The sequence below is a fragment of the Aulonocara sp. 'chitande type north' Nkhata Bay genome, linkage group LG22 (genome assembly GCF_057382095.1).
Source record: "Aulonocara sp. 'chitande type north' Nkhata Bay isolate Kocher_YH1m ecotype deep benthic linkage group LG22, A_spYH_male_GT1.1, whole genome shotgun sequence".
In the NCBI taxonomy this organism is placed as follows: domain Eukaryota; kingdom Metazoa; phylum Chordata; class Actinopteri; order Cichliformes; family Cichlidae; genus Aulonocara; species Aulonocara sp. 'chitande type north' Nkhata Bay.
The window spans coordinates 30,668,793-30,677,164 of NC_141364.1; positions in this window are offsets into that span (position 1 = coordinate 30,668,793).

Below are 8,372 nucleotides of genomic sequence, written 5' to 3' on the forward strand. Positions count from 1 at the left end.
TTAGGCCTTTGGTCCTGATGTCTTGTGGCTGTTGAGGTGCCGCGTAGTCATCGCTCATCCGGAAGACATAGGTGTCGTCGCTCTCTGCGTTGTCGCCCTCCTCCGAGGCTATGCGTGCTTCATCATTCCGTTGTCGTCTCCTGCAAGTCGACTCTCGATGGGTGTTGCTCCTACAGTGACCGCACCACTGTCTGTAGCGGCATGCTCTGGCCTTGTGTCCCCGTTGGCCACACTTAAAACAGACTATGTCTGACATGTCTCTCCTGTGGTCATTAGCAGCTGCTGCGGGTCTCACGCTGGGTTGCACTCTCGCCTTCATGATGTTATCCTCTTGTTCCATTAAGCGCATTTTCTCAGTGTCCTCATAGCTGCGGAGTTTCGTTTTAAATTCCGCAAACTTGATTTCTGATTCACTTTGCGTAATGTGAACGGAAAAAGGTTTAAATGTTTCTGGTAAACCTTTTAACACCATCGCTACAAGCAGACCATCACTAAGTGTCTCTCCAGCATTTCTCAGGGCTGTAATAAATGTCTCTGCGCGTATGATGTACTCCGTGACGCTCTCACTGCTTGCTTTCTTCAGAGAAGTCAGTTCGGTATAAAGGCTGATAATTCTTGGTTTACCTTTTCCTGCATAATAGTCTCTTAAAATTTTCAGTGCCTCGCGTCCATCATCGGCAGCTTCTCTCATCACGAGCGATAAACTCTTATCATCCAGGAACTGTATTAACTCTGCATAGGCCTGGGCATTCTTATCTTCGTCGTCCTCATCGTCGTCATCACTTTTCAATATTGTGTCTTTTAGACCTTGTAATCTAAGATGTCCCAAAAATTTTGTCTCCCACAGTTCATAATTCTTCTCATCTCCGTCAAAAACCAACCTTGCCCATCGGCCACTGGGTTCACCAGCACGCTTATTCATGGTGCTAACTTAGCACGCTAGCCCTCACCGAACACGCTGTACTTTGCGACTTTTCTGGTGGTAAACTTTCCCCTGGCGTAGCTTCAATGTTTTCCTGGGCCCATAACCTGTTAGCAGACACGGGTCTTCCAGCGGAATCTGCATGAATATTGAAGATACTTATATTGTCTAGACGGAGGAATAATCACACGTGGGGCATCGGCTTTTCACCGGAACAACACTTAGTTTTTATTATTGAACTCTCGCGTGCACTCTGCAGCATAACAGGAAGCATCCTTTCAAAATAAAATCACAACAGATGACAACGAGGGCATACCTATTAACTAGCTCAACAGCTTCATAGATAATTGGCAAACCTTCTGGAGGAAACCTGGTCTTGTTAGGAGAGACGGCATCCATCCCACTTTGGATGGAGCAGCTCTCATTTCTAGAAATATGGACAAATTTATTAAACCCCCCAAAATATACACCCTCACTTATCTTAACTGCACTTATCTTAACTGCACTACTGTATAGCTCTGTGTAAATAATCATTCTGTACATTCGATAATCTTTAATCCTACAACTGTTTACAACTTGCATAGTTCACATTTCTGTATAACTGTATATCTCAGATTCTGTAAAGTTATTTATTTCATATTCTGTATATTTTTTCATATTTATATCCTGTTCACAGCCTGTACATACTTATAGTTATAGAATATTCACAACATACTTCATACCGTGTACATTATAACATACCATAATAGACCCATTTCTGTAATATACTTACATATCTATATTATTGCTAATATATATTGTAATATATCTATATCACTAAAGCACTTCTGGATGGATGCAAACTGCATTTCGTTGCCCTGTACCTGTGCATGAGCAATATCAATAAAGTTGAATTCTATTCTATTCTATTCTATATGACTATCCAGAGTTGGGACCAGGAAGCAGAGTTGCAGTCTTACACGCCTCTCTGCAACTTCTCTCCTCCTGCTACCCCCCCCCCCCCCCAAAAAAAAAAACCCCATCTCCATAGAGACTGTGTCAGCTCCCAAACAGACAAAAAACAAACTAAAAACCATCAACAAACAACTTAAACATAAACAATTACAAAGAAAGAACAATACAGTATCCACATCTGAACCAAAGAGTAAAACAGTGAAATGTGGATTATTAAATATTAGGTCTCTCTCCTCCAAGTCTCTGTTAGTACATGACTTAATAATTGATCAACAAATTGATTTACTCTGCCTTACAGAAACCTGGTTGCAGCAGGACGATTATGTTAGTTTAAATGAATCAACACCCCCGAGTCATTCTAACTACCAGAAATCTTGAAGCACAGGCCGCGGGGGCGGTGTGGCAGCAATTTTTCACACCAGCCTATTAATTAATGAAAGACCAAGACAGACTTTTAATTCATTTGAAAGCCTGATGCTTAGCCTCGTCCACCCCAGCTGTAAAACTCAGAAACCAGTCTTACTTGTTATCATCTATCATCCACCTGGGCCTTACACAGAGTTTCTGTCTGATTTCTCAGACTTTTTATCTGATTTAGTTCTCAGCTCAGATAAAATAATTATTGTGGGTGATTTTAACATCCATGTAGATGCTAAAAATGACAGCCTCAACATGGCATTTAATCTGTTATTAGACTCAATTGGTTTCTCTCAAAATGTAAAAGAACCCACCCACCACTTTAATCACACTCTAGATCTTGTTTTAACATATGGCATAGAAACTGAACATTTAACAGTGTTTCCTGAAAACCCTCTCCTGTCTGATCATTTCCTGATAACATTTACATTTACAATAATTGATAACACACACCAATTAGTTAAACTGCGGGAATGTCTTAAAGACATAAAGACCTGGATGGCCGCTAACTTTCTGCTTCTTAATTCAGATAAAACTGAGGTTATTGTACTCGGCCCTGAAAAGCCTAGAAATATGGTATCTAACCAGATTCTTACTCTGGATGGCATTACCTTGGCCTCCAGTAACACTGTGAGGAACCTTGGAGTCATTTTTGACCAGGACATGTCCTTCAATGCACATATTAAACAAATATGTAAGACTGCGTTCTTCCATTTGCGCAACATCTCTAAAATTAGAAATATCCTGTCTCAGAGTGACGCTGAAAAACTAGTTCATGCATTTATTACTTCCAGGCTGGACGACTGTAATTCATTATTATCAGGATGTCCAAAAAACTCACTGAAAAGCCTTCAGCTAATCCAAAATGCTGCAGCAAGAGTACTGACAGGGACTAGAAAGAGAGAGCATATTTCTCCTGTTTTGGCTTCTTGTTAGGAGAGACGGCATCCATCCCACTTTGGATGGAGCAGCTCTCATTTCTAGAAATATGTTTAAAAGTATATATTTATATTTAAAAGTAGAATGGGAGGGAGAGCCTTCAGTTTTCAGGCCCCTCTTCTGTGGAACCAGCTTCCAGTTTGGATTCAGGAGACAGACACTATCTCTACTTTCAAGATTAGGCTTAAAAATTTCCTTTTTGCTAAAGCATATAGTTAGGGCTGGACCAGGTGACCCTGAATCCTCCCTTAGTTATGCTGCAATAGATGTAGGCTGCCGGGGGATTCCCATGATGCATTGAGTTTTTCCTTTCCAGTCACCTTTCTCACTCACTATGTATTAACAGACCTCTCTGCATTGAATCATATCTGTTATTAACCTCTGTCTCTCTTCCACAGCATGTCTTTTATCCTGTCTTCCTTCTCTCACCCCAACCGGTCGCAGCAGATGGCCGCCCCTCCCTGAGCCTGGTTCTGCCGGAGGTTTCTTCCTGTTAAAAGGGAGTTTTTCCTTCCCACTGTTGCCAAAGTGCTTGCTCATAGGGGGTCATATGATTGTTGGGTTTTTCTCTGTATCTATGAAGCGCCTTGAGGCGACTTATGTTGTGATTTGGCGCTATATAAATAAAATTGAATTGAATTGAATTGAATTATGTAGCCTGGGAAATGGTTAGCCACACAGGACACAATTACTTGGGTTCTTAATGTGTAGTTTTATTGTCAATGACGACTGAATAAACAAAAATGTCCTTTGACCTTTACTTTTGTCAAATACCGGCCATATGGACTTGTACTGAACATCGACAGCATGAGAGGTAACGTGGCAAAGTAACAGAATAACCGATTAAACAAAGATGCACCAATACAATATGAGGAATAAAGGAAATGAAATAAAATACAAAACACAAAAACACGGCAGTGGCCTCTGTCTGTGCAGAAAAAAAATACAAAGAGCTAAATCACACAAGGCTCCTTTAAAAAATGTGGAAGTGTTACATGCACTTACATATACAGTATATATATATACACAGGATATATATGTATATATATATACACAGGATATATATGTATATATATATATACATATATATGTATATATATATATACAGGATATATATGTATATATATATACAGGATATATATGTATATATATATATATATATATATATATATATATATATATATATATATATATATATATATATGTATATATATGTATATATATATGTATATATATGTATATGTGTATATATATATATGTATATATATATATATGTATATATATATATATATATATATATATATATATATATACAGTGTTGGGAAGGTTACTTTTAAAATGTATTCCATTACAGAATACAGAATTCATCCCCCAAAATGTATTCTGTAACGTATTCCGTTACGTTACTCAATGACAGTAACGTATTCTGAATACTTTGGATTACTTAATATATTATCATGCTTTTATAATATATCAATATATATATTATATATATATCAATAATATATTATCATGTACTGTGCTGTGTGATTTATTACTGTTATTGAAGGTCCGCGACTCCGAACTGTAGTAAAGGGACCTCTGAATAATACGGCGGGGTCCCTGTCGGCTCGTAGCCGAAAAATAGCTTTACTTTGTTGTGTGGGTCAACTTTTCTTGCGAGAGACAGAGAGAGGCGTTGAAAGACTGCTCCAACGGAACTTATTGTTTTCGGAGGAAAACACGAACACGGTGTACAGTCGAGTCTTAATAGCTTACTTACAACTGGGCTCGTCAGGCACTCTTCTTGGCTGCAGTGGTTATTATTATATTTACATGCTTCAAGCTCCCGTTTTTCCTCGATGACAACTCGTACCTTTCCACTCCCCTTTTTCTCCCTCCTCGCGCTCACAGACCCATAACGTGTATGGCAGTCCATTCTCCCTGCAACACGGACTACACTGCCCATGATGCTACATTCTTTAGAGCTATGCTTGTAGCATTCTGCCTGTTAGCTAAGCACAACAACAACAACAACAACGAAAAGGCGCTCTCTCACCCAGGAAACACACAGTCGCAGAGAGAGAGAGAGAGAGAGAGAGAGAGAGCGTCGCCCTGTAACCATGGCAACCGTAACGCTGCCACCTGGAACAACAGAGCGTAGCTGTCAAACAAAACCCAAACAGTCCTGACCCGCGATAATATGAAACAGGAAAGTACCGCAGTGTAATCCATTTATTTCAACAAAGTAACTGTATTCTAAATACCACCTTTTTAAACGGTAACTGTAACGGAATACAGTTACTCATATTTTGTATTTTAAATACGTAACGGCGGTACATGTATTCCGTTACTCCCCAACACTGTATATATATATACAGTGGGGCAAAAAAGTATTTAGTCAGCCACCGATTGTGCAAGTTCCCCCACCTAAAATGATGACAGAGGTCAGTAATTTGCACCAGAGGTACACTTCAACTGTGAGAGACAGAATGTGAAAAAAAAATCCATGAATCCACATGGTAGGATTTGTAAAGAATTTATTCGTAAATTAGGGTGGAAAATAAGTATTTGGTCAATAACAAAAATACAACTCAATACTTTGTAACATAACCTTTGTTGGCAATAACAGAGGTCAAACGTTTACTATAGGTCTTTACCAGGTTTGCACACACAGTAGCTGGTATTTTGGCCCATTCCTCCTGCAGATCTTCTCGAGAGCAGTGATGTTTTGGGGCTGTCGCCGAGCAACACGGACTTTCAACTCCCGCCACAGATTTTCTATGGGGTTGAGGTCTGGAGACTGGCTAGGCCACTCCAGGACTTTCAAATGCTTCTTACGGAGCCACTCCTTTGTTGCCCGGGTGGTGTGTTTTGGATCATTGTCATGTTGGAAGACCCAGCCTCGTTTCATCTTCAAAGTTCTCACTGATGGAAGGAGGTTTCGGCATAAAATCTCACGATACATGGCCCCATTCATTCTGTCCTTAACACGGATCAGTCGTCCTGTCCCCTTGGCAGAAAAACAGCCCCATAGCATGATGTTTCCACCCCCATGCTTCACAGTAGGTATGGTGTTCTTGGGATGCAACTCAGTATTCTTCGTCCTCCAAACACGACGAGTTGAGTTTATACCAAAAAGTTCTACTTTGGTTTCATCTGACCACATGACATTCTCCCAATCCTCTGCTGTATCATCCATGTGCTCACTGGCAAACTTCAGACGGGCCTGGACATGCACTGGCTTCAGCAGCGGAACACGTCTGGCACTGCGGGATTTGATTCCCTGCCGTTGTAGTGTGTTACTGATGGTGACCTTTGTTACTTTGGTCCCAGCTCTCTGCAGGTCATTCACCAGGTCCCCCCGTGCGGTTCTGGGATCTTTGCTCACCGTTCTCATGATCATTTTGACCCCACGGGATGAGATCTTGCGTGGAGCCCCAGATCGTGGGAGATTATCAGTGGTCTTGTATGTCTTCCATTTTCTGATGATTGCTCCCACAATTGATTTTTTCACACCAAGCTGCTTGCCTATTGTAGATTCACTCTTCCCAGTCTGGTGCAGGTCTACAACACTTTTCCTGGTGTCCTTCGAAAGCTCTTTGGTCTTGGCCATGGCGGAGTTTGGAGTCTGACTGTTTGAGGCTGTGGACAGGTGTCTTTTATACAGATGATGAGTTCAAACAGGTGCCATTCATACAGGTAACGAGTGGGGGACAGAAAAGCGTCTTACAGAAGACGTTACAGGTCTGTGAGAGCCAGAGATTTTCCATGTTTGAGGTGACCAAATACTTATTTTCCACCCTAATTTATGAATAAATTCTTTACAAATCCTACCATGTGAATTCATGGATTTTTTTTTCACATTCTGTCTCTCACAGTTGAAGTGTACCTCTGGTGCAAATTACTGACCTCTGTCATCATTTTAAGTGGGGGAACTTGCACAATCGGTGGCTGACTAAATACTTTTTTGCCCCACTGTACATATATATATATATATATATATATATATATATATATATATATATATATATATATATATATATATATATATACACACACACACTCAGCACGCCCCTGCGGGCAGGTACTCTGAGAGGGTACAAGATGACAACTTTGGAATTCTACTAGAAACAGTCGATCATATTTGTTTGTCAAAGCTGAATTCAGGGCAAACTACGCTAAATTAGCGTTTTTAGCTAGCAGCTACAATAAGCATAAAAGTTACCTTACGGTTATCATTTGTTAACATGACGCTTATTCTTATACGTGTAATACATTTATTATTAACCTGAGAGTTTATCCGCTGGTCATTCGACATGACGAATGACTTCTGAAGTCTTAATTCAGCTCAAGACGCTGTAGATTCCCGTCAGTAACACTTTCGGTCCACTAGTAAAACGTAGTTCTATTAATCTGCGCTTGAACCGGAACCGGATGTAAGTTCCAAAAAACTGAATTTTGGAACTGAAATTGAATTGTAGAACTGAAATTGAATGGTGAGAAGTGAAACTGAAATTATTCGAGAACTGAATTTTTAAAGGATAAAATGCAGTTTCAAAGCATATCAATTCATTTTCAAAATAGAAAATTCAATTTCAATTTAGTGATGATCATTTTCAAACCATAAATTCAATTTCAAATTAGACTAATTCAAATTCAGTTTTCAAAAGCATTTATTCAAGTTACAATTCAGATTCAATCAGAGCAATTCAAATTCAAATTTAACTTATTCAAATTCAGTTTCTGATGGCACAGATTTCTGCCCATAGTGCAGCCTGTTTTGCTGCTTGATCTGCAAAATTATTTCCTTTTGTGACAATAAAATTGTCTTTTTTGATATGCTGCACATTTGCAAAGTGCCAATTGTTTTGGCAAGGTGATCACTTCTAATAAGATTTTTAATAAGCTGCCGTGTTCCACTGGGTTACCTGTAGAGGTGACCGTACATCTGTTATGCCAAATTTTTGCAAAGTGGTGCACTGCTGAAAGAACAAACTGGCTGCCAGTGTATATATTTATATTTTGGCCTGTGTGCAATTCATATGCACATATGACTGCATACGTGCAGCTGACTCTTTTACTGCCTCTGCTGTGGCTACACAGGCTTGCACATGCAGGCAGGCCTGACGCAACAGAGTCTAATTTACACAAGTCTAAA